This window comes from Bubalus kerabau, chromosome 8 (assembly GCF_029407905.1).
Source record: "Bubalus kerabau isolate K-KA32 ecotype Philippines breed swamp buffalo chromosome 8, PCC_UOA_SB_1v2, whole genome shotgun sequence".
NCBI lineage: Eukaryota > Metazoa > Chordata > Mammalia > Artiodactyla > Bovidae > Bubalus > Bubalus kerabau.
In genome coordinates this window covers 8864828-8890007 of record NC_073631.1, presented here as the reverse complement: position 1 = coordinate 8890007, position 25180 = coordinate 8864828, and the positions used below count along the sequence as shown (strand labels likewise).

Sequence of the window (25180 nt, the reverse complement as noted above, 5' to 3'; positions counted from 1 at the left end):
CAAAGATATTTGAACAGACATTGTGCAAAAGAAAACCAACATCCAATAGAAACTTGAAAATATCTTATTAAAAGGAAAATTAAAATTAAAACCACAATGAGATACCACCACTTCATGGGAAATAGATGGGGAAATAGTGTCAGACTTTATTTTCCTGGGCTCCAAAATCACTGCAGATGGTGACTGCAGCCATGAAATTAAAAGACGCTTACTCCTTGGAAGGAAAGTTATGACCAACCTAGATGGCATATTCAAAAGCAGAGACATTACTTTGCCAACAAAAGTTCGTCTAGTCAAGGCTATGGTTTATCCTGTGATCATGTATGGATGTGAGAGTTGGACTGTGAAGAAGGCTGAGCGCCAAAGAATTGATGCTTTTGAACTGTGGTGTTGGAGAAGACTCTTGAGAGTCCCTTGGACTGCAAGGAGATCCAACCAGTCCATTCTGAAGGAGGTCAGCCCTGGGATTTCTTTGGAAGGAATGATGCTAAAGCTGAAACTCCAGCACTTTGGCCACCTCATGCGAAGAGTTGACTCACTGGAAAAGACTCTGATGCTGGGAGGGATTGGGGGCAGGAAGAGAAGGGGATGACATAGGATGAGATGGCTGGATGGCATCACTGACTCGATGGATGTGAGTCTGAGTGAACCCCGGGAGTTGGTGATGGACAGGGAGGCCTGGCGTGCTGTGAATCATGGGGTCGCAAAGAGTCGGACACGACTGAGCGACTGATCTGATCTGATCTGAGATACCACTACACATACACAGATTAGAATGGTTAAAATTAAAGAGTGACAACTCTATGCTTTGGAAAATATTTATTAAATAGAACAACAGGAACTCCACAACTTTGCTGGTAGAACATGAAAATTTTACAGCCACTTTAAAAATAATTTGGCTTTTTAAAAAAATAAAGTTAAACATAAACTTACCATATGACCCAGCAATCGCAGTCATAGGTATTGTCCACACAGACTTGTACAGGAATATTCATAGCAGCATTATTTGTAATGGCCTAAAACTGGAAACAACCCAAATGTCCATCATCAGGTGAATGGATAAACAAATGTGGTATATCCATACAATGGACGACTACTCAGCAATAAAGAGGAGCAAACTATTACTACACGCAATTATACTGACGAATTTCAACATCATTATGCTGAGTGAAAGAATTCAAAGATTATATACTGCATCAGTTCAGTTCAGTTCACTTGCTCAGTCGTGTCTGACTCTTTGTGACCCCATGATTCGCAGCACGCCAGGCCTCCCTGTCCATCACCAACTCCTGGAGTTCACTCAGACTCACGTCCATCCAGTCAGTGATGCCATCCAGCCATCTCATCCTCTGTCGTCCCCTTCTCCTCCTGCCCCCAATCCCTCCCAGCATCAGAGTCTTTGCCAATGAGTCAACTCTTCACATGAGGTGGCCAAAGTACTGGAGTTTCAGCTTCAGCATGATTCCCTCCAAAGAAATCCCAGGGCTGATCTTCAGAATGGACTGGTTGGATCTCCTTGCAGTCCAAGGGACTCTCAAGAGTCTTCTTCAACACCACAGTTCAAAAGCATCGATTCTTTGGCACTCAGCCTTCTTCAAAGTCCAACTCTCACATCCATACATGACCACAGGAAAAACCATAGCCTTGACTAGACGGACCTTTGTTGGCAAAGTAATGTCTCTGCTTTTCAATATGCTGTCTAGGTTGGGCATAACTTTCCTTCCAAGGAGTAAGCGTCTTTTAATTTCATGGCTGCAGTCACCATCTGCAGTGATTTTGGAGCCCAGAAAAATAAAGTCTGACACTGTTTCCACTGTTTCCCCATCTATTTCCCATGAAGTGATGGGACCGGATGCCATGATCTTCATTTTCTGAATGTTGAGCTTTCAGCCAACTTCTTCACTCTCCTCTTTCACTTTCATCAAGAGGCTTTTGAGTTCCTCTTCACTTTCTGCCATAAGGGTGGTGTCATCTGCATATCTAAGGTCACTGATATTTCTCCCGGCAATCTTGATTCCAGCTTGTGTTTCTTCCAGTCCAGCGTTTCTCATGATGTACTCTGCATATAAGTTAAATAAGCAGGGTGACAATATACAGCCTTGACATACTCCTTTTCCTATTTGGAACCAGTCTGTTGTTCCATGTCCAGTTCTAACTGTTGCTTCCTGCCCTGCATACAGATTTCTCAAGAGGCAGGTCAGGTGGTATGGTATTCCCATCTCTTGAAGAATTTTCCACAGTTTATTGTGATCCACACAGTCAAAGGCTTTGGCATAGTCAATAAAGCAGAAATAGATGTTTTTCTGGAACTCTCTTGCTTTTTTCATGATCCAGCGGATGTTGGCCATTTGATCTCTGGTTCCTCTGCCTTTTCTAAAACCAGCTTGAACATATACTGCATAGGTCCACTTATTAAAAATTATAAAATGTATGTAAATATGTAGTGATACAGAGCACAATATCAAAGTTAGCCTGGGAATGGATATTGAAGGAGGACTGATTACCAAAAGGTATAAGCAAACTTCAGGATTATGGCAAAGATCCTCTTCTTGATCACAGTAATAGTTTCATGGATGAATATAGTCCAAGTCATTAAACTGCATAATTTCAACATGTATACTAAATTGTATGTCAATGGTGAACACAAACAACGCAAATTTCAGAAGTTATTCAAGATAAGACACTACTCATTGATTATCATGCAAACCAATTATTTGCTAGTGTTGACTGCCACAATAGGGTTGAAAGCATAAAATCCTGATTTGAGGTAAAAAATATCAAATTCTGATAATAGATATATCTGAACAGAAGCAAAGACAATAGATTGTCGAGGCCTTCACAGGAAGCTTCACCTGTGTTCTAGTTAAATCACTTTAGCATGGCCTTGCTAAAACTCATAGTTCTAAGTGTTTATTTTTTATTTTTAGGATTGTTTTCATACCCATTCTTCTCACATAGGAATAAAGACAGTTTCACTGCTTTATTTACAGTTTTCATGCTCTTGATTTCTTATTAGTCTTCCTAGAATGTTCAGAAAACTATTCACCAAAAGTGGTGAGAGTTGGCATTCCTTTTCTCTTCCAGTTGTCAGGGCCCACAGGCTTTCCCAACTAGGTGTGATACTAGTTGGAGGCTTTTCAGAGATGCCATTAATTGGATTGATGAGGGAAATATCAGTCAGTTTAATACACGTTTAATTAGAATCTCAGAAGGAGAAAAAGTAATTAATAGGAAAATTATTTGAATAAATACAATTTTCCAAATTTGAAGATCACTTAGTCCACAAATCCAAGAAACTCAACAACAAACTACTAACAAAGAATCAAGAAAAAATCAACACCAAAATGCATCATATTTATATTCCTCAAAAGCATAATAAAAAGAAAATCTTAAAAGAATCCTCAAAAAAAAAAAAAACACACAGATTGCATAGAGGAACAAAATGAGGATGATACAGATTTCCAACTGGAACAATTCAAGTGAGAATACAGGGTCAACATTTAAATATGTTCAATATCCAGTATACAAAACTTTCAAAAATGAAAACAAAAAAATGACTATTCATCAGTAGCAAACTCACACCAGAAGAAATGTTAAATAAAATCCTTCAGGCCATAGGAAGAGAATTGTACATGGAACTGAGTCTACATCAAGAATGAAGACTAACTGATAGGCTAATTAGATGGGTAAGTACTGTAGAATATTCTTAAAGAAACGGGAATACCAGACCACCCTATCTGCCTCCTGAGAAACCTGTGTGCAGGTCAAGAAGCAACAGTTAGAACTGGACATGGAACAACAGACTGGTTCAAAATTGGGAAACAAGTATGTCAAGGCTGTATACTGTTACCCTGCTTATTTAACTTAAATGTAGAATATATCATAAGAAACAATGAGCTGGATGACTTACAAACTGGAATCAAGACTGCCGGCAGAAATATCAACAACCTCAGATATGCAGATGATACCACTTTAATGGCAGAAAGCTAAGAGGAACTAAAGAGCCTCTTGGTGAAGGTGAAAGAGGAGACTGAATAGCTGGCTTAAAATTCAATATTCACAATATGAAGATCATAGCATTTGGTCCCATCACTTCATGGCAAATAGATGGGGAGAAAGTGGAAACGGTGTCAGATTTCATTTTCTTGGGCTCCAAAATCACTTCAGAGGGTGACTGCAGCCACAAAATTAAGACACTTGCTCTTTGGACGAAAAATCTAAACAGCGTATTAAAAATCAGAGATATCACTTTACCGACAAATGTCCATATATGTCAAAGCTATGGTTTTTCCAGCAGTCATGTATGTGAGAGTTGGGCCATAAAGAAGGCTGAGTGCTGAAGAATTTATATTTTTGAACTGTGGTGTTGGAGAAGACTCTTGAAAGTCCCTTAGACAGCAAGGAGATCAAACCACTGAATTCTAAAGGAAATCAACCCTGAATACTCACTGGAAGGTCTGGTGCTGAAACTGAAACTCCAATACTTTGGCCACCTGATGGGAAGGGTGGACTGACTGAAAAAGACCCTGATGCTGGGAAAGACTGAGGGCAAGCAGAGAAGGGGGTGACAGAGGATGAGATGGTTGGATGGTATCACCAACTCAATGGACATGAATTTGAGCAAACTTAGGGAGATAGTGAAGGACAGGGAAGCCTGGAGTGCTGCAGTTCATGAGGTCACAAAGAGTCGGATATGACTTAGTGACTGAACAACAAATACATGTAACTTTTTCTTCTTATTTATATTCCCATAAAAGATAAACTGTTTAATAAACAGAACAACATAGTGTGGGATTTGTGACACAGGTAAGCTAAACTGGATGGATGTCAACAATAAGGAGGGGATGAAATGGAAGTATATTTTAAGATGCTTATACTTTATATGAAGTGGTATAATAATAAATACAGACTGTGATAAATTAATGACATACACTATAAACCTAAAATAACCATTACAATAAAAAAACACAGAGTTGTAACAGGTCAATAAGGCAGATATGTAGAAGAACAAACACTTCAACTGATTTAATCGAATGCAGAAAAATATTAAAAAAGGAACAAAAAATAAGTTGGAGAAACATAAAGTGGTGAGATGATACACTTGAACTTGACAGTAAGAGTAGTTATAGTAAATTGGGTTTAAAGATCCCAATTAAAAGACATATTTTATAAACAAATTGAAACATTTATCTTTTCTCTATATCTAAACCCTCCAGAGATTGGAAGCTCTTAGTTTCCAGTAACTTTATAAGTTAGGAAGGTTATCTGAATAACAGGTACAGAAATCTCAAGGAATTTTGGAGACCCTGAGAAGGGAGGAAATTACTTAGATCTGTTAGGCAAAATCTGTGACAGCCTTTGACATGGCTTTCTGCGGGGAAGTGCACCAGCTGTGACAGACCATGCAGAAGCGTGGCCGAGAGGAGCTACCCCACGCCCGAGGTCAGGGGCGGCAGCTGAGAGGAGCTACCCCACGCCCGAAGTCAGGGGCGGCAGCTGAGAGAAGCTACCCCACGCCCGAGGTCAGGGGCGGCAGCTGAGAGGAGCTACCCCACGCCCGAGGTCAGGGGCGGCAGCTGAGAGGAGCTACCCCACGCCCGAGGTCAGGGGCGGCAGCTGAGAGGAGCTACCCCACGCCCGAGGTCAGGGGCGGCAGCTGAGAGGAGCTACCCCACGCCCGAGGTCAGGGGCGGCAGCTGAAGGAGCAACCCCACGCCCGAGGTCAGGGGCGGCAGCTGAGAGGAGCTACCCCACGCCCGAGGTCAGGGGCGGCAGCTGAGAGGAGCTACCCCACGCCCGAGGTCAGGGGCGGCAGCTGAGAGGAGCTACCCCATGCCCGAGGTCAGGGGCGGCAGCTGAGAGGAGCTACCCCACGCCCGAGGTCAGGGGCGGCAGCTGAAGGAGCAACCCCACGTCCAAGGAGCAGTGGCTGCACGGGCACAGGAGGGCCAAGATGAGCTACTCCACATTCAAGGTCAGGAGGGGTGGCTGTGAGGAGATATCCCTCGTCCAAGGTAAGGAGCAGCGGCTGCGCTTTGCTAGAGCAGCCATGAAGAGACACCCCACGTCCAAGGTAAGAGAAGCCCAAGTAAGACGGTAGGTGTTGCGAGAGGCATCAGAGGGCAGACACACAAACCGTAATTACAGAAAACTAATCAGTCTAATCACACATACCACAGCCTTGTCTAACTCAATGAAACTAAGCCAAGTCCTGCAGGACCACCCAAGATGGGCGGGTCATGGTGGAGAGGGCTGACAGAATGTGGTCCACTGGAGAAGGGAATGGCAAACCAATTCAGAATTCTTGCCTTGAGAACCCCATGAACAGTATGAAAAGGCAAAATGATAGGATACTGAAAGAGGAACTCCCCAGGTCGGTAGGTGCTCAATATGCTACTGGAGATCAGTGAAGAAATAACTCCAGAAAGAATGAAGGGATGGAGCCAAAGCAAAAAGAATACCCAGCTATGGATGTGACTGGTGATACAAGCAAGGTCCAATGCTGCAAAAAGTAATATTGCATAGGAGCCTACTACAGTGTTAGGTCCATGAATCAAGGCAAATTGGAAGTAGTCAAACAGGAGATAGCAAGAGTGAACGTTGACATTCTAGGAATCAGCGAACTAAAATGGAATAGAATGGGTGAATTTAACTAAGATGACCATTGTATCTACTACTGTGGGCAGGAATCCCTTAGAAGAAATGGAGTAGCCATCATGGTCAACAAGAGTCTGAAATGCAGTACTTGGATGCAACCTCAAAAATGAAAGAAGGATCTATGTTCATTTCCAAGGCAAACCATTCAATATCATAGTATCCAAGTCTATGCCCCAACTAGTAACGCTGAAGAAGCTGAACTGTTCTATGAAGACCTACAAGACCTTTAAGAACTAACACCCAAAAAAGATGTCTTTTTCATTATAGGGGACTGGAATGCAAAAGTAGGAAGTCAAGAAACACCTGGGGTAACAGGCAAATTTGGCCTTGGAATACGGAATGAAGCAGGGCAAAGTCTAAAAGAGTTTTGCCAAGAGAACGCACTGGTCATAGCAAACACCCTCTTCCAACAACACAAGAGAAGACTCTATACATGGATAACAACAGATGGTCAACACCGAAGTCAGATTGATTATATTCTTTGCAGCCAAAGATGGAGAAGCTCTATACAGTCAGCAAAAATAAGACCAGGAGCTGACTGTGGCTCAGACCATGAACTCCTTATTGCCAAATTCAGACTTAAATTGAAGAAAGTAGGGAAAACCACTAGACCATTCAGGTATGACCTAAATCAAATCCCTTATTATATAATACAGTGGAAGTGAGAAATAGATTTAAGGGCCTAGATCTGATAGATAAGAGTGCCTGATGAAATATGGATGGAGGTTCGTGACACTGTATAGGAGACAGGGATCAAGACCATCCCCAAGAAAAAGAAATGCAAAGAGGCAAAATGGCTGTCTAAGGAGCCCTCACAAATAGCTGTGAAAAGAAGAGAAGTGAAAAGTAAAGGCGAAAAGTAAAGATATAAGTATCTGAATGCAGAGTTCCAAAGAATAGCAAGAAAAGATAAGAAAGCCTTCCTCAGTGATCAATGCAAAGAAATAGAGGAAAACAACAGAATGGGAAAGACTAGAGATCTCTTCAAGAAAATTAGAGATACCAAGAGAACATTTCATGCAAAGATGGGCTTGATAAAGGACAGAAAAGGTATGGACTTAACAGAAGCAGAAGATATTAAGAAGAGGTGACAAGAATACACAGAAGAACTGTACAAAAAAGATCTTCACAACCAAGATAATCACAGTGGTGTGATCACTCACCTAGAGCCAGATATCCTGGAATGTGAAGGCAAGTGGGCCTTAGAAAGCATCACTACGAACAAAGCTAGTAGAGGTGATGGAATTCCAGTTGAGCTATTTCAAATGCTGAAAGATGATGCTGTGAAAGTGTTGCACTCAATATGCCAGCAAATTTGGAAAACTCAGCAGTGGCCACAGGACTGGAAAAGGTCCGTTTTCATTCCAATCCCAAAGAAAGGCTCAAACTACCGCACAATTACAGTAATCTCACATGCTAGTAAAGTCATGCTCAAAATTCTCCAAGCCAGTCTTCAGCAATACATGAACCGTGAACTTCCAGATGTTCAAGCTGGTTTTAGAAAAGGCAGAGGAACCAGAGATCAAATCGCCAACATTTGCTGGATCATGGAAGAAGAGAGTTTCAGAAAAACATCTATTTCTGCTTTATTGACTATGCCAAAGCCTTTGACTGTGTGGATCACAACAAACTGGAAAATTCTAAAAGAGATGGGAATACCAGACCACCTGACCTGCCGCCTCTTGAGAAACCTATATGCAGATCAGGAAGCAACAGTTAGAAATGGACATGGAACAACAGACTGGTTCCAAATAGGAAAAGGAGTATGTCAAGTCTGTATATTGTCACCCTGCTTATTTAACTTATATGCAGAGTACATCATGAGAAATGCTGGACTGGAAGAAGCACAAGCTGGAATCAAGATTGCTGGGAGAAATATCAATAACCTCAGATATGCAGATGACACCACCCTTATGGAAGAAAGTGAAGAGGAACTAAAAAGCCTGTTGATGAAAGTGAAAGAAAGAGAAGAGTGAAAAAGTTGGCTTAAAACTCAACATTCAGAAAACTAAGATTGTGGCCTCTGGTCCCATCACTTCATGGCAAATAGATAGGGAAACAGTGGAAACAGTGTCAGACTTTATTTTTGGGGGCTCCAAAATCACTGCAGATGGCGACTGCAGCCATGAAATTAAAAGACGCTTACTCCTTGGAAGGAAAGTTATGACCAACCTAGAGAGCATATTCAAAAGCAGAGACATTACTTTGCCAACAAAGGTCCGTCTAGTCAAGGCTATGGTTTTACCAGTGGTCACGTATGGATGTGAGAGTTGGACTGTGAAGAAGGCTGAGTGCCGAAAAATTGATGCTTTTGAACTGTGGTGTTGGAGAAGACTCTTGAGAGTCCCTTGGATTGAAAGGAGATCCAACCAGTCCATCCTAAAGGAGATCAGTCCTGGGTGTTGTTTGGAAGGACTGATGCTAAAGCTGAAACTCCAGTACTTTGGCCACCTCATGCGAAGAGTTGACTCATTGGAAAAGACTCTGATGCTGGGAGGGATTGAGGGCAGGAGGAGAAGGGGACGACAGAGGATGAGATGGCTGGATGGCATTACCGACTCGATGGATGTGAGTTTGGGTGAACTCCGGGAGTTGGTGATGGACAGGGAGGCCTGGTGTGCTGCAATTCATGGGGTCGCAGAGTCGGACACGACTGAATGACTGAAGTGAAAGGATGGTTTTCCTAGCCCTGAAGGGCTTTATTTTAAAAGTTTAGTCTGGGAGGAGCCAAGATGGCGGAGGAGTAGGACGGGGAGAACACTTTCTCCACCACAAATTCATCAAAAGAGCATTTAAACGTCAAGTAAATTCCACAAAACAACTTCTGAATGCCGGCAGAGGACATCAGGCACCCAGAAAAGCAACCCAACTCTTCGAAAGGAGGTAGGAAAAAATATAAAAGACAATAAAAGAGACAAAAGAGGGAGGGAAGGAGTTCCGTCCCGGGAAGGGAGTCTTAAAAAGAGAGAAGTTTCCAAACACCAGGAAACCTTCTCACTGCCGAATCTGTTCCAAGCTTGGGAAGCACAGAGGGCAACATAAAAGGGAGAAAAAAAATAAATAAAGAATTAAAAATCGCAGATTGTGAGCCCTACGGTAACTCCCCCAGCGGAGAAGCAGCGCAGACGCCTGCACACGGCATTAGCAAGCGGGGGCTGGGCAGGGAAGCACGGCGCAGGCTGTGTCCCTTAGAGTAAGAATCGGCCCGAATGTCCTGAGCGCTATCTGAGCGAAATAATTTGGGCTAGCAAACCAGACTGTGGGATATCTACCACGCGAAAGGCCAGCCCTAACCTAAGACACTGCCAGGCCCGCGCACAGAACAAAGGACTGAACAGAGATAGCCGGCTGCAGACCTTCCCCCTCCGGTGACAGGCAGCCAGAGCTGTAAAGGGGCAATCGCAGCCCAAGAGAGACACTATCTATAAAACTGTAAGCAGGCTTCTTTGCTAACTAAAACTTCCTGGGGGTCTGGACGGTCAACATCTGCCTGAGAAGGTGCGCCGGTTTTACACCCAGATAACCGAGTGGCAGGGAGGCGATAAGTCGCAGCATTGGCGCTCGCCAAACACCTCATCACCTGAGCTGCTCGGATCTGGGAAGAGCACAAAACGCAGGCCCAACCGAGTCTGCGCCTCTGAGGACTACCCGAGTGCCTGAACCTGAGCGGCTTGGACCTGGGAGCTCAGCCCAGGGCCGGCCTCTGATTGTTCCCGGCGGAACAACCTAGAGCCCAAGCAGTGTGGGCAGGGAGGCTACACGCGCCGTGAGCGGGGGCAGACCCAGTGTGGCTGAGGCACTGCGAGCGCATGCCAGTGTTATCTGTTTGCAACATCCCTCCCTCCCTCCCCACAGCGCGCCTGAACAAGTGAGCCTAAAAAAATAATAATAAAAAATAGTGTCCTCAACCGTCCCCTTTGTGTCAGGGTGGGAACCAGACACTGAAGAGACCAGCAAACAGAAGAAGCTATAACAGAGGGAAACGCCTTGGAAGCTACAGACCATAGATTAAAACCCTGTGGCTACTACGGATTACATAGGAAGGGGCCTATAGATCTTGAGAAATATAAGTCAGACCAAGGAACTAGCCAAAAATGAACTGAACCCACAATACTCACAACAAAACCAGAGAAAGACCTAGATATATTTTTACTATTTTTACGATCAATCTTTCTTTTTTTTTCTTTTTTTTTTAATTTTTAAGTCCTCTATTGTCCTTTAATTTTCACTTTTATAACTATTACTTTGCAAAAAAAAAAAAAAAAACTTCAGCAAACTTCATATATATATTTTATAATTTTTTGACCGTGTTTTGTTTTATTTTGTTTTCTTTTTCTTCTTTTCTTTAACATTGTATTTTTGAAATTCCAAACTCTACTCTAGATTTTTAATTTTAGCCTTTTGGTATATGTTATCAATTTTGTACGTATAGTTTTTTTCATAATTTCTGTGACTTTTTTTTTCCTCTGTTTCTTTCTCTTCTTCTTTTGTATAACATCGTATATCTGCAATTCCAAACTCTACTCAAGATTTTTAATTTATGCTTTTTGGTATTTGATATCAATTTTGTACCTGTATTTTCTTTATAATTTTTGCGACATTGTTTTTGTTTGTTTGTTTTCTCTCTTTATTTTTCTTCTTCTTTTTTTTTTTTTAACATTGTATTTTTGAAATTCCAAACTCTACTCTAAATTTTTAATTTTTGCTTTTTGGTATTAGTTATCAATTTTGTACCTGTAGTTTCTTTATAATTTTCGCAACCTTGTTTGTTTTTCTTTGTTCGTTTTTTCTCTCTTTCTTTTCCTTCTTCTTTTCATTAACATCACATTTTTGAAATTCCAAACTCTACTCTAGATTTTTAATTTTTGCTTTTATGTATTTGTTACCAGTTTTGTACCTTTAAAAACCCAATCTTCAGGACCCATTTTTCACTAGGGAACGAGATTACTGGCTTGACTGCTCTCTCTCCCTTTGGACTCTCCGTTTTCTCCACCAGGTCGCCTGTATCTCCTCCCTAACCCCTCTCTACTCTACCCAACTCTGTGAATTTCTGTGTGTTCCAGACGGTGGAGAACACTTAGGGAACTGATTACTGGCTGGATCTGTCTCCCTCCTTTTCATTTCCCCCTTTTATCCTTCTGGCCACCTCTGTCTCCTGCCTCCTTCTTCTCTTCTCTGTATAACTCCGTGAACATCTCTGAGCGGTCCAGTTGTGGAGTGCACATAAGGAAGTGACTACTGGCTAGCCCACTCTCTCCACTATTGATTCCACCTCATCTCATTCGGGTCACCTCTAACTCCCTCCTCCCACTTCTCTTCTCCATGTAACGCTGTGAATCTCTCTGAGTGACCCTCACAGTAGAGAAACTTTTCATCTTTAACGTAGATGTTTTATCAGTGGTGCTGTATAGAAGGAGAAGTTTTGAAAATACTGTAAAATTAAGACCAATAACTGGAAATAGGAGGCTTAAGTCCAAATCCTGACTCCAGGGAACGCCTGACTCCAAGGAACATTAATTGACAGGAGCTCATCAAACGCCTCCATACCGACACTGAAACCAAGCACCACACAAGGGCCAACAAGTTCCAGGGCAAGACATACCAAGCAAATTCTCCAGCAACAAAGGAACACAGCCCTGAGCTTCAAGATACAGGCTGCCCAAAGTCACCCCAAAACCATAGACATCTCATAACTCATTACTGGACATTTCATTATGCTCCAGAGAGAAGAAATACAGCTCCATCCACCAGAACATCGACACAAGCTTCCCTAAACAGGAAACCTTAACAAGCCACCTGTACAAACCTACACACAGTGAGGAAACACCACAATAAAGAGAATTCCACAAACTGCCAGAATACAGAAAGGACACCCCAAATTCAGCAATTTAAACAAGATGAAGAGACAGAGGAATAGCCAGCAGATAAAGGAACAGGATAAATGCCCACCAAACCAAACAAAAGAGGAAGAGATAGGGAATCTACCTGATAAAGAATTCCGAATAATGATAGTGAAATTGATCCAAAATCTTGAAATTAAAATGGAATCACAGATAAATAGCCTGGAGGCAAGGATTGAGAAGATGCAAGAAAGGTTTAACAAGGACTTAGAAGAAATAAAAAAGAGTCAATATATAATGAATAATGCAATAAGTGAAATTAAAAACACTCTGGAGGCAACAAATAGTAGAATAACAGAGGCAGAAGATAGGATTAGTGAATTAGAAGATAGAATGGTAGAAATAAATGAATCAGAGAGGATAAAAGAAAAACGAATTAAAAGAAATGAGGACAATCTCAGAGACCTCCAGGACAATATTAAACGCCACAACATTCGAATCATAGGGGTCCCAGAAGAAGAAGACAAAAAGAAAGACCATGAGAAAATACTTGAGGAAATAATAGTTGAAAACTTCCCTAAAATGGGGAAGGAAATAATCACCCAAGTCCAAGAAACCCAGAGAGTCCCAAACAGGATAAACCCAGGCGAAACACCCCAAGACACATATTAATCAAGTTAACAAAGATCAAACACAAAGAACAAATATTAAAAGCAGCAAGGGAAAAACAACAAATAACACACAAGGGAATACCCATAAGGATAACAGCTGATGTTTCAACAGAAACTCTTCAAGCCAGGAGGGAATGGCAAGACATACTTAAAATGATGAAAGAAAATAACCTACAGCCCAGATTATTGTACCCAGCAAGGATCTCATTCAAGTATGAAGGAGAAATCAAAAGCTTTTCAGACAAGCCAAAGCTGAGAGAATTCTGCACCACCAAACCAGCTCTCCAACAAATACTAAAGGATATTCTCTAGACAGGAAACACAAAAACGGTGTATAAATTCGAACCCAAAACAATAAAGTAAATGGCAACGGGATCATACTTATCAGTAATCACCTTAAACGTAAATGGGTTGAATGCCCCAACCAAAAGACAAAGACTGGCTGAATGGATACAAAAACAAGACCCCTACATATGTTGTCTACGAGAGACCCACCTCAAAACAGGGGACACATACAGACTGAAAGTGAAGGGCTGGAAAAAGATTTTCCATGCAAATAGGGACCAAAAGAAAGCAGGAGTAGCAATACTCATATCAGATAAAATAGACTTTAAAACAAAGACTGTGAAAAGAGACAAAGATGGTCACTACATAATGATCAAAGGATCAATCCAAGAAGAAAATATAAAAATTATAAATATATATGCACCCAACATGGGAGCACCGCAGTATGTAAGACAAATGCTAACAAGTATGAAAGGAGAAATTAACAATAACACAATAATACTGGGAGACTTTAATACCCCACTCACACCTATGGATAGATCAACTAAACAGAAAATTAACAAGGAAACACAAACTTTAAATGATACAATAGACCAGTTAGACCTAATTGATATCTATAGGACATTTCATCCCAAAACAATGAATTTCACCTTTTTCTCAAGAGCACATGGAACCTTCTCCAGGATAGATCACATCCTGGGCCATAAAGCTAGCCTTGGTAAATTCAAAAAAATTGAAATCATTCTAAGCATCTTTTCTGACCACAATGCAATAAGATTAGATCTCAATTACAAGAGAAAAACTATTAAAAATTCCAACATATGGAGGCTGAACAACACGCTGCTGATTAACCAAGAAATCACAGAAGAAATCAAAAAAGAAATAAAAATTTGCATAGAAACGAATGAAAATGAAAACACAACAACCCAAAACCTGTGGGACACGGTAAAAGCAGTCCTAAGGGGAAAGTTCATAGCAATACAGGCACACCTCAAGAAACAAGAAAAAAGTCAAATAAATAACCCAACTCTACACCTAAAGCAACTAGAAAAGGAAGAAATGAAGAACCCCAGGGTTAGTAGAAGGAAAGAAATCTTAAAAATTAGGGCAGAAATAAATGCAAAAGAAACAAAAGAGATCATAGCAAAAATCAACAAAACCAAAAGCTGGTTTTTTGAAAGGATAAATAAAATTGACAAACCATTAGCCAGACTCATCAACAAACAAAGGGAGAAAAATCAAATCAATAAAATTAGAAATGAAAATGGAGAGATCACAACAGACAACACAGAAATACAAAGGATCATAAGAGAGTACTATCAACAATTATATGCCAATAAAATGGACAACATGGAAGAAATGGACAAATTCTTAGAAAAGTACAACTTTCCAAAACTCGATCAGGAAGAAACAGAAAATCTTAACAGACCCATCACAAGCATGGAAACTGAAACTGTAATCAAAAGTCTTCCAGCAAACAAAAGCCCAGGTCCAGATGGCTTCACAGCTGAATTCTACTAAAAATTTAGAGAAGAGCTAACACCTATCCTGCTCAAACTCTTCCAGAAAATTGCAGAGGATGGTAAACTTCCAAACTCATTCTATGAGGCCACCATCACCCTAATACCAAAACCTGACAAAGATCCCACAAAAAAAGAAAACTACAGGCCAATATCACTGATAAACATAGATGCAAAAATCCTTAACAAAATTCTAGCAATCAGAATCCAACAACACATTAAAAAGATCATACACCATGACCAAGTGGGCTTTATCCCAGGGATACAAGGATTCTTCAATATCCACAAATCAATCAATGTAATACACCACATTAACAAATTGAAAAATAAAAACCATATGATTATCTCAATAGATGCAGAGAAAGCCTTTGACAAAATTCAACATCCATTTATGATAAAAACTCTCCAGAAAGCAGGAATAGAAGGAACATACCTCAACATAATAAAAGCTATATATGACAAACCCACAGCAAACATTATCCTCAATGGTGAAAAATTGAAAGCATTTCCTCTAAAATCAGGAACAAGACAAGGGTACCCACTTTCACCATTACTATTCAACATAGTTTTGGAAGTTTCGGCCACAGCAATCAGAGCAGAAAAAGAAATAAAAGGAATCCAAATTGGAAAAGAAGAAGTAAAGCTCTCACTGTTTGCAGATGACATGATCCTCTACATAGAAAACCCTAAAGACTCCACCAGAAAATTATCAGAACTAATCAATGACTATAGTAAAGTTGCAGGATATAAAATCAACACACAGAAATCTCTTGCATTCCTATACACTAATAATGAGAAAACAGAAAGAGAAATTAAGGAAACAATTCCATTCACCATTGCAACGGAAAGAATAAAATACTTAGGACTATATCTACCTAAAGAAACTAAAGACCTATATATAGAAAACTATAAAACACTGGTGAAAGAAATCAAAGAGGACACTAACAGATGGAGAAATATACCATGTTCATGGATTGGAAGAATCAATGTAGTGAAAATGAGTATACTACCCAAAGCAATCTATAGATTCAATGCAATCCCTATCAAACTACCAACAGCATTCTTCACAGAGCTAGAACAAATAATTTCACAATTTGTATGGAAATACAAAAAACCTCGAATACCCAAAGCAATCTTGAGAAAGAAGAATGGAACTGGAGGAATCCACCTACCTGACTTCAGGCTCTACTACAAAGCCACAGTTATCAAGACAGTATGGTACTGGCACAAAGACAGAAATATAGATCAATGGAACAAAATAGAAAGCCCAGAGATAAATCCACGCACATATGGACACCTTATCTTTGACCAAGGAGGCAAGAATATACAATGGAGAAAAGACAATCTCTTTAACAAGTGGTGCTGGGAACTCTGGTCAACCACTTGTAAAAGAATGAAACTAGAACACTTTCTAACACCATACACAAAAATAAACTCAAAATGGATTAAAGATCTCAACGTAAGACCAGAAACTATAAAACTCCTAGAGGAGAACATAGGCAAAACACTCTCTGACATACATCACAGCAGGATCCTCTATGACCCACCTCCCAGAATATTGGAAATAAAAGCAAAAATAAACAAATGGGGCCTAATTAATCTTAAAAGCTTCTGCACATCAAAGGAAACTATTAGCAAGGTAAAAAGACAGCCTTCAGAATGGGAGAAGATAATAGCAAATGAAGCAACTGACAAACAACTAATCTCGAGAATATACAAGCAACTCCTACAGCTCAACTCCAGAAAAATAAATGACCCAATCAAAAAATGGGCCAAAGAACTAAATAGACATTTCTCCAAAGAAGACATACAGATGGCTAACAAACACATGAAAAGATGCTCCACATCACTCATTATCAGAGAAATGCAAATCCAAACCACTATGAGGTACCATTTCACAACAGTCAGAATGGCTGCGATCCAAAAGTCTACAAGTAATAAATGCTGGAGAGGGTGTGGAGAAAAGGGAACCCTCTTACACTGTTGGTGGGAATGCAAACTAGTACAGCCACTATGGAGAACAGTGTGGAGATTCCTTAAAAAACTGAAAATAGAACTGCCTTATGATCCAGCAATCCCACTGCTGGGCATACACACTGAGGAAACCAGAAGGGAAAGAGACACGTGTACCCCAGTGTTCATCGCAGCACTGTTTATAATAGCCAGGACATGGAAGCAACCTAGATGTCCATCAGCAGATGAATGGATAAGAAAGCTGTGGTACATATACACAATGGAGTATTACTCAGCCATTAAAAAGAATACATTTGAATCAGTTCTAATGAGGTGGATGAAACTGGAGCCTATTATACAGAGCGAAGTAAGCCAGAAAGAAAAACACCAATACAGTATACTAACACATATATATGGAATTTAGAAAGATGGTAACAATAACCCTGTGTACGAGACAGCAAAAGAGACACTGATGTATAGAACAGTCTTATGGACTCTGTGGGAGAGGGAGAGGGTGGGAAGATTTGGGAGAATGGCATTAAAACATGTAAAATATCATGTATGAAACGAGTTGCCAGTCCAGGTTCGATGCACGATACTGGATGCTTGGGGCTGGTGCACTGGGATGACCCAGAGGGATGGTATGGGGAGGGAGGAGGGAGGAGGGTTCAGGATGGGGAACACATGTATACCTGTGGTGGATTCATTTTGATATTTGGCAAAACTAATACAATTATGTAAAGTTTAAAAATAAAATTAAATTATATTAAAAACAAAACAAACAAAAAATAAAAAATAAAAAAACAAAACAAACAAAAAAAATAAATAAAAGTTTAGTCTGACAGTCTGACAGCAAAAGAGACACAGATGTATAGAACAGTCTTTTGGACTCTGTGGGAGAGGGCGAGGGTGGGATGATTTGGGAGAATGGCCTTGAAACATGTATAATATATGTGAAATGAATCGCCAATCCAGGTTCAATGCACCACACAGGGTGCTAGGGGCTGGTGCACTGGGATGACCCAGAGGGATGGTATGGGGAGGGAGGTGGGAGGGGGGTTCAGGATGGGGAACACCTGTACACCCATGGCAGATTCATGTTGATGTATGGCAAAACCAATACAATATTGTAAAGTAATTAGCCTCCAATTAAAATAAATAAATTTATAATTAAAAAAAAAGTTCAGTCTGAGACTCTATAAAAGTCTCAGCAAAGCACAAAAGTCTGATCAATTATGGTTATATAAGTCATCAGGCCAAGTTTATTGAGAACAGACCTATAATACAAACAGGTCTTAATTTGGTTAGATTTGGTACAAATGATGGTGATTTTAAGGAGGAAGAGATGTTTCAATGAATGTAAATCCCAGTTTGTTAATGGAGGCTTTTCTTCTAAGTCTTAGTTATCTACTAAGACTTAGAACTAAGTCTTAGTTATCTACTAAGACTCAGTTCCTGGATAGTTCTTTGCTGTTAGGGTATATTAATGTAAAATTGAATTGAATTATTAAAGAACTTTAATAATGGCTTCCCTGGTGGCTCAGACGGTAAAGCACCTGCCTGCAATGTGGAAGACCTGAGTTCGATCCCTGGGCTGGGAAGATCCCCTGGAGAAGGAAATGGCAACCCCCTCTAGTACTCTTGCCTGGAAAATTCCATGGACACAGGAGCCTTGTAGGCTACAGTCCATGGGGTCCCAAAGAATTGGACACGACTGAGTGACTTCACTTCACTTCACTGACAGACTAGATTTAGAAAGCAAGATCAAAATTACATGTTATCTAAATAAGTACATCTTAACATAAAGACATAAGTTTAAAGTAAGGGTCTAGTAAAAGATACAGCATTTGTACTGATCAATTTTATGTGTCAACCTGGCTAAGTGATACTCACTAGTTATTCAAACACTAATCCAAGCATTGCTGTAAAGATACTTTGTAGATAAGATGATTGTTTACAATCAGTTGACTTTAAGTAAATGAGATAACCTGGTGGGACTGTTTTAATCAGTCAAAAGGCTAACAACAGTACTACAACTCCCCTAAATAAGAAGAAATTCTGCCTGTGGACTGCAGCTTCAGACAGTGGCCAACAGTTTTTTGCCTGCCCTTCCTGAGAGCCTGTCCTATAAATTCTGGAATTGTCTCACTAGTTGTCATAATCATATCAAACAATTTCTTGCAATAAATTTCTCAATATGTATCTCCTACTGACTGTCTTCTCTAGTGGAACCATGACTGATAATCCATGATAACACCAATAAAAATAAATCTGTAGTTGGTAGTATTAATATTAGACAAAACAGAAGTCAGAGGATAGATTATTACAAGGAATAAAAAATACCTCACAATGATAAGGGCATGAATATAACCAGAAACATATAGCAGAAAACATGTTTCAATAATTAAAAAGTCTGACTCTTTGTGACCCTATGGGCTGTAGCCCACCAGGATTGTAGGAGTGGGTTGCCATACCCTTTTTCAGGAGATCTTCCCAACCCAGGGATCAAAGTCACATCTCTTATGTCTCCTGCATTGGCTTTTATGTCTCCTGCATTGGCTCTTATGTCTCCTGCATTGGCAGGTGGGTTCTTTACTACTAGTGCCATCTGGAAAGCCCCAAAAGTATTCACATACCACACATTCCCTTTAACAATTGAATTACATTAGATTTCAATAAAAGAAAGACCTCTGGGAATTTCCATAACAGTTGGTAATTAAACAGTTTTAATAATCAATTGCCTAAGAAGAAATCAGAAGAGAAATGAGCATTTTGAAATAAATGGAAATGAAAATAAAACATGACAAAATGTGTGAAGTGCCACTAAAGCTAGGGACAAATGTATACCTTACAGGCCACACATTATCTGAATGTTCTCCCTTACTCAACCTAATTAATCATATGTATTAAAGAAATTGAATTTTTAGTAAAACAAAACACACTTCTCAAAAAAGAAGACAAAATAGAAGGTATTCTCTGTCTTTGCCTTGATGATTATATATAAGACTAAGCTAATTTCTCTCTCCTGAAGCCAGCAGTGAGTAGGAAGATATATTTAAAGTGCTGGGGGAAAAGCGTCAACTGAGAATTATATATCTGGCAACAATGTCCTTTAAAAATTTGGGAGACATAAAGCCATTCCAAGATAAAGAAAAGATGAAGAGATTCATTACCAGTAGATCTGTCCTACAAGAAATATTAAACGGAGTCCTTTCAAAGTAGAAATTAAAGGATTGCTAGACAGTAACTCCAAGTCAGATGAACAAATAAAGATCTCTAGTAAAGGTAAACACACAGTGGGTATAAATGTCAGAATTATGGCAATTCTGGCTTGTAACCACTATTTTTATTTTCTGTAAAATTTAAAAAACAAATGCATAAGAACAATTATCAATTATGTTATTGGGCACACAATATTAAAGATAAAATTTGTTGTGGCTGTTTGGTCACTAAGTCACATCACATTCTTTGCAACCCCATGGACTGTAGCCCACCAGATACCTCTGTCCATGGGATTCCCCAGGCAAGAACACAGAGTGGGTTGCCATCTCCTTCTCCAGGAGATCTTCCCGACCCAGGGATCAAACCCACATCTCCTGAAATGGCAGGCAGATTCTTTACTGTTGAGCCACCAGGGAAGCCTCTAAAGATATAATTTAGAACATCAATAAGTTAAGGGGAACGCAGAGTTGTAAAGAGGGAGAGTGTTTATACTTGAATGAAGCTAAGTTGATACCAGTTATAATTAGATTCTTATAATAAGATGCTATATTTCATCTTCAATGGAGCCACAGAGTAAAGAACTTTACAAAGGAAATGAGAAGGGAATCAAAAAGTGTCACTACAAGAAATCAACGATTCATTTTGATGTTTGGCAAAACTAATACAATTATGTAAAGTTTAAAAATAAAATAAAATTAAAAAAAAAATTTACTTCCACAAAAAAAAAAAAAGAAAAGAAAGAAATCAACTAAACATAAAAGAAGGCAGGAATGGAAGAAATGAGGAACAAAGGTATGAGAAGTACAGAGAAGAAACAGCAAAATGGCAGTGTCCTTTCATAAGCAGTGACTTTAAATATTAACGGATTCACCTCTCCAGTCAAGAAGAGATACCGGCAACATGGATCAAAGGAAAGGAAAAAAGGAAATGTTTCACCCAGTGTTAACTATAAGAGACTCATTCAGTTCTTAAGCACAAAAAGGCTGAAAGTGAGAGAACAGAAAAAGATCTTACATAGAAAAAAAAATTTTACCTGCAAAGATTAACCAAAAGAAAGCTAGGTGACTATACTAGTATCAGAAAAAACAGACTTTCAGACAAAAATTATTATAAGATACAAAGAATATTACATATGATAGAAAATTCAGTTTATCAAGAAGAAATAACAATTATAAATGTATATGTAGTTTTCACCCAACAACAAAACTCTAAAATATATAAGGCAAACACTGAAAGAACTGAAAGGAAATAGAGTTTTATATAATATTAGTGACTTCAATAACTCATTTTTAAAAATAACAACCATACAAAAACTCAATAAGGAAACGGAGAACTTGAACAACACTATAAATCCATTAGACCTAAGAGACATATATAGAGGCCTCCATCAGAATAGCTAAATATACATTTTTATCAAGTGAACATGGAACATTCTTCAGGATAGATCATATGTTAGGTCCCTAAAAAGTCTCAATAAACTTCAAAAGATTGAAATCATACAAAGTGCCTTTTCTGATTACAATAGAATAAAGCTGGAAATCAGTACATTAAGGAACACAGGAAAATACATAAATATTTGGAAATCAAATAATACTGTTAATTAATGAATCAATTGATAAACAAGGGAAATAGGTACTTTGAGAAAAATGAAAATGACAATAAACTTATGAGATGCAGCAAAAGAAGTGCTAAGAGAGTTATTTATAACTCTAAATACTTAGATCCAAAAAGAAAGATCTCAAATTAATAAACTGACTGCTCAAAGTGAAAGTGAAAGTGAAAGTCTCTCAGTCATGTCCAACTCTTTGCAACTCCATGGACTGTTTTCCAGGCCAGAATACTGGAGTGGCTAGCCTTTCCCCTCTCCAGGGGATCTTCCCAACCCAGGGATCAAACCCAGGTCTCCTACATTGCAGGCAGATTCTTTACCAGCTAAGCCATCAGGGAAGCCCGACTTTGTTTAAGGAAATAGGAAACGTGAAACAAACAGAGCACAAAGCCAAGAGAATGATGAAGATAATAAAGATTAAAACTGAGGCAAAAAAAAATATATATATATATAAATATATAGGAAAGTATATTAACAAAAACACAAAGCTGATTCTTTGAAAAAACTAACAAAATTAATCACTTTAGCTAGACTATGAATAAAAGAAAAAAAGACTTAAAACACTAAAATAACAATCTGAGTAAAAGTTGGGATATTACTACTGATTTTACACAAAAAGAAATATAAAAGTACACTATGAATAACTGAACACCAATAAATTAGATAACTGAAATGAAATGGACACATTTCTAACAACACATAATCTACCAAAATGACACATAAAGAAATAGAAAATCTGAATAAACCTGTAACTAGTAAGACATTAAATTAGCAATCAAAAACCTCCTCATAAAGAAAAGCCCAGGGCCAGATAGCTACACTGGTGAATTCTATTAAAATTTAAAGAGGCAACATAATTCCTTTTTCAAACTCATCTAGTAATGCAGAGGAGACACTTCCTAACTCATAAAGTTATCATTATCCTGATACCAAAGCCTCAAGAAAATTAAACCAATATCCTTTATGAATGCTGACAAAAATCCTCAACAAAATACACCAAATTTAGCAACATATTTAGAAGACTGTATGCTGTGACCAAGTGGGTTTTATTCCCAGAATGCAAGGATGATTCAACATACAAAAACTTGATCAATTATATATACCACATTAACAGGATGAAGCAGGGAAAAAAATGCTCATCTCAATTTATATAAAACATTTTGCCAATGTCAATACTCTTTCATAATAACAATAATCAACTATGTATGGAAGAAAACTCTCTTAAAAGTCATATATGAAAAACTAACAACTGATATCATATTCAACAGTTAAAGATTGAAAGCTTTTTCTCCTAAGAACAACATGAATGGCCACGTTTGCCACTTATATTCAACATACTGGAAATTTTTGACAGGGTAATTTGGTAAGAAGAATAAATGAATATAATTTTAAAAGAAGAATAAAAGTATTTCTGTTCATAGATGTCATGATCCTACATGTATAAAATACTCAAAAAAAACCCTTATTAAATCCAATAAACAAATTCAGCAAAATTGTACCATATGAAACCAATATGCTAAAACAGGTGCATTTCCAGAAATCAGTAATGAATAATCCAACATGGGAGTCAAGAAAACAATTCACTTAAAACAGAATAACAAAGAACAAAACATCTAGGAATAAATTCATCCAAGAAGGTTGAATTTGTAGCTTTCACGCACTGAAAACTACAAAACACTGCTGAAAGAGTTTTGAAACAGGATACAAAAATTTGAAAAGATATCCTGTGTTCATGGATTACAGGACTTAAATAATAAGATAAAAATACTACCTAAAGCAATCTACAGATGCAAAGCAATTCCTATCAAAATCACAATTTGAGTGTGTGGTTTTTTCTTTTCAGAAATAGTAAAACTCATCCTAAAATCCACAAGGAACTCTAGGATCCATGAATAACAAAACAATCTTGAAAAAGAAAGATCTAGGTCAATCACATTTCTTGATTTCAGAATTTATTAAAAAGCTATAGTAATCAAAACTGTGTGATATTAGCATAAACACAGATATACAGACCAACGGATCAAAACAGAGGTCCCAGAAACAAACACTCACATACATGGTCAACTGATGTTCAACATGGAAGCTAAGACCATTCCATGGGTAAAGCGTAATCTTTTCAACAACTGGTGCTGGAAAACTGAATATCCACATGCAAAACAATAAAGCTGGACTCTTACATTGTATACAAAAATCAACTCCCAAAGACTCCACCACCAAATAGAACCACACTGGGGATTAGGTTTCAGCATATGAATTTGAGGGGATATAACTTTGGTGAAAAGTACAGAGGAATTCTTTGAACTATTTTCCTAACTTTTCTGAAGTCTAAATTTTATATCAAAACAAAAGGTTTAAAACAATCAGTTACCTAGATACAAATCTAAGTAAAATATTTCTAAGACATCTATAAGAAGAATTATAATTGGGATACATTTAAACGAAAACCTAACAGGATATATTTCAAAGAAGATGCACAAGCATATGCACGTGCACACTCAGATACACACACATCATGCTCATGAGTTGGAAGACTCAATATTGGTAGGATGACAATTCTACCAAAGAGACTGATAGATTCAATGAAGTGACAATCAAAATCCAACAGCTATTTTTATAGAACTTGACAAGATGATTTCAAAAGTCTGACTGGAAAGGCAATGGACCTCATAGCACATAGTGAAAGTTGCTCAGTTGTGTACAACCCCATGGATTATGGGATTCTCCAGGTCAGAATACTGGACTGGGCGGCCTTTCCCTTCTCCAGGGGATCCTCCCAACCCAGGGATCGAACCCAGGTCTCCCACATTGCAGGCAGATTTTTTACCAGTGAGCCACCAGGGAAGCCCAAAAATACTGGAGTGGGTAGCCTATCCCTTCGCCAGGGGATCTTCCCAACCCAGGAATCAAACTGGGGTCTCCTGCATTGCAGGCAGATTCTTTACCAACTGAGCTATCAGGGAAGCCCTCATAGTACATAAGGACAGGGCTTATCAGAGATTTGAGACTCATTAAAAGTTGTAACTATTTGTTGAAGGGATAGACTAACCCATTAGTGGAACAAGAAAGTATTCAGAAACATATCTACCTATAGAGACACAAATATGTAGCACTGGGTAAAGGATGATACTATTGAAGGTTTTAAAGTAATGAGATGATTACATTTAGAATTCACAAGTATAATCAGAAGCAATATGGTATACGGACTGAAAAGGAGAAAAAGTAAAGGGGCACCAGTTAGGAAAAGACTATAATCATTCCAGGCAAAAAACAATGAAATCCAAATTACAGTGGGAATGAAATCAAGCAGATAAATTTGGGTGAAACCTCTGAACAAGAAATTAACTGTAGAAGAGCAGTGAGGCAGAGTGATGAGAAGGAAAACCTGGAAAGTGCAAAGGACTGCTGTCCAGTTAACAAGTCCTG

At 38.9% G+C, this 25180-nt stretch overlaps 1 protein-coding gene across 2 annotated transcripts in view; it reads right to left on the bottom strand.

Moving 5' to 3' along the window:
* The window catches only part of ZPBP (zona pellucida binding protein), a 163173-nt gene that overhangs the window by 30238 nt on the left and 107755 nt on the right, over positions 1-25180 (bottom strand). Inside the window, exon 8 of one of the 2 annotated variants that reach the window (XR_008717529.1) lies at positions 934-1022. The exons of the other annotated variant lie outside the window; for it this stretch is intronic. The gene's annotated coding sequence lies outside the window, so the exon portion shown is untranslated. The remainder of the gene's footprint in view (positions 1-933; positions 1023-25180) is intronic. 2 annotated transcript variants of the gene reach the window in all.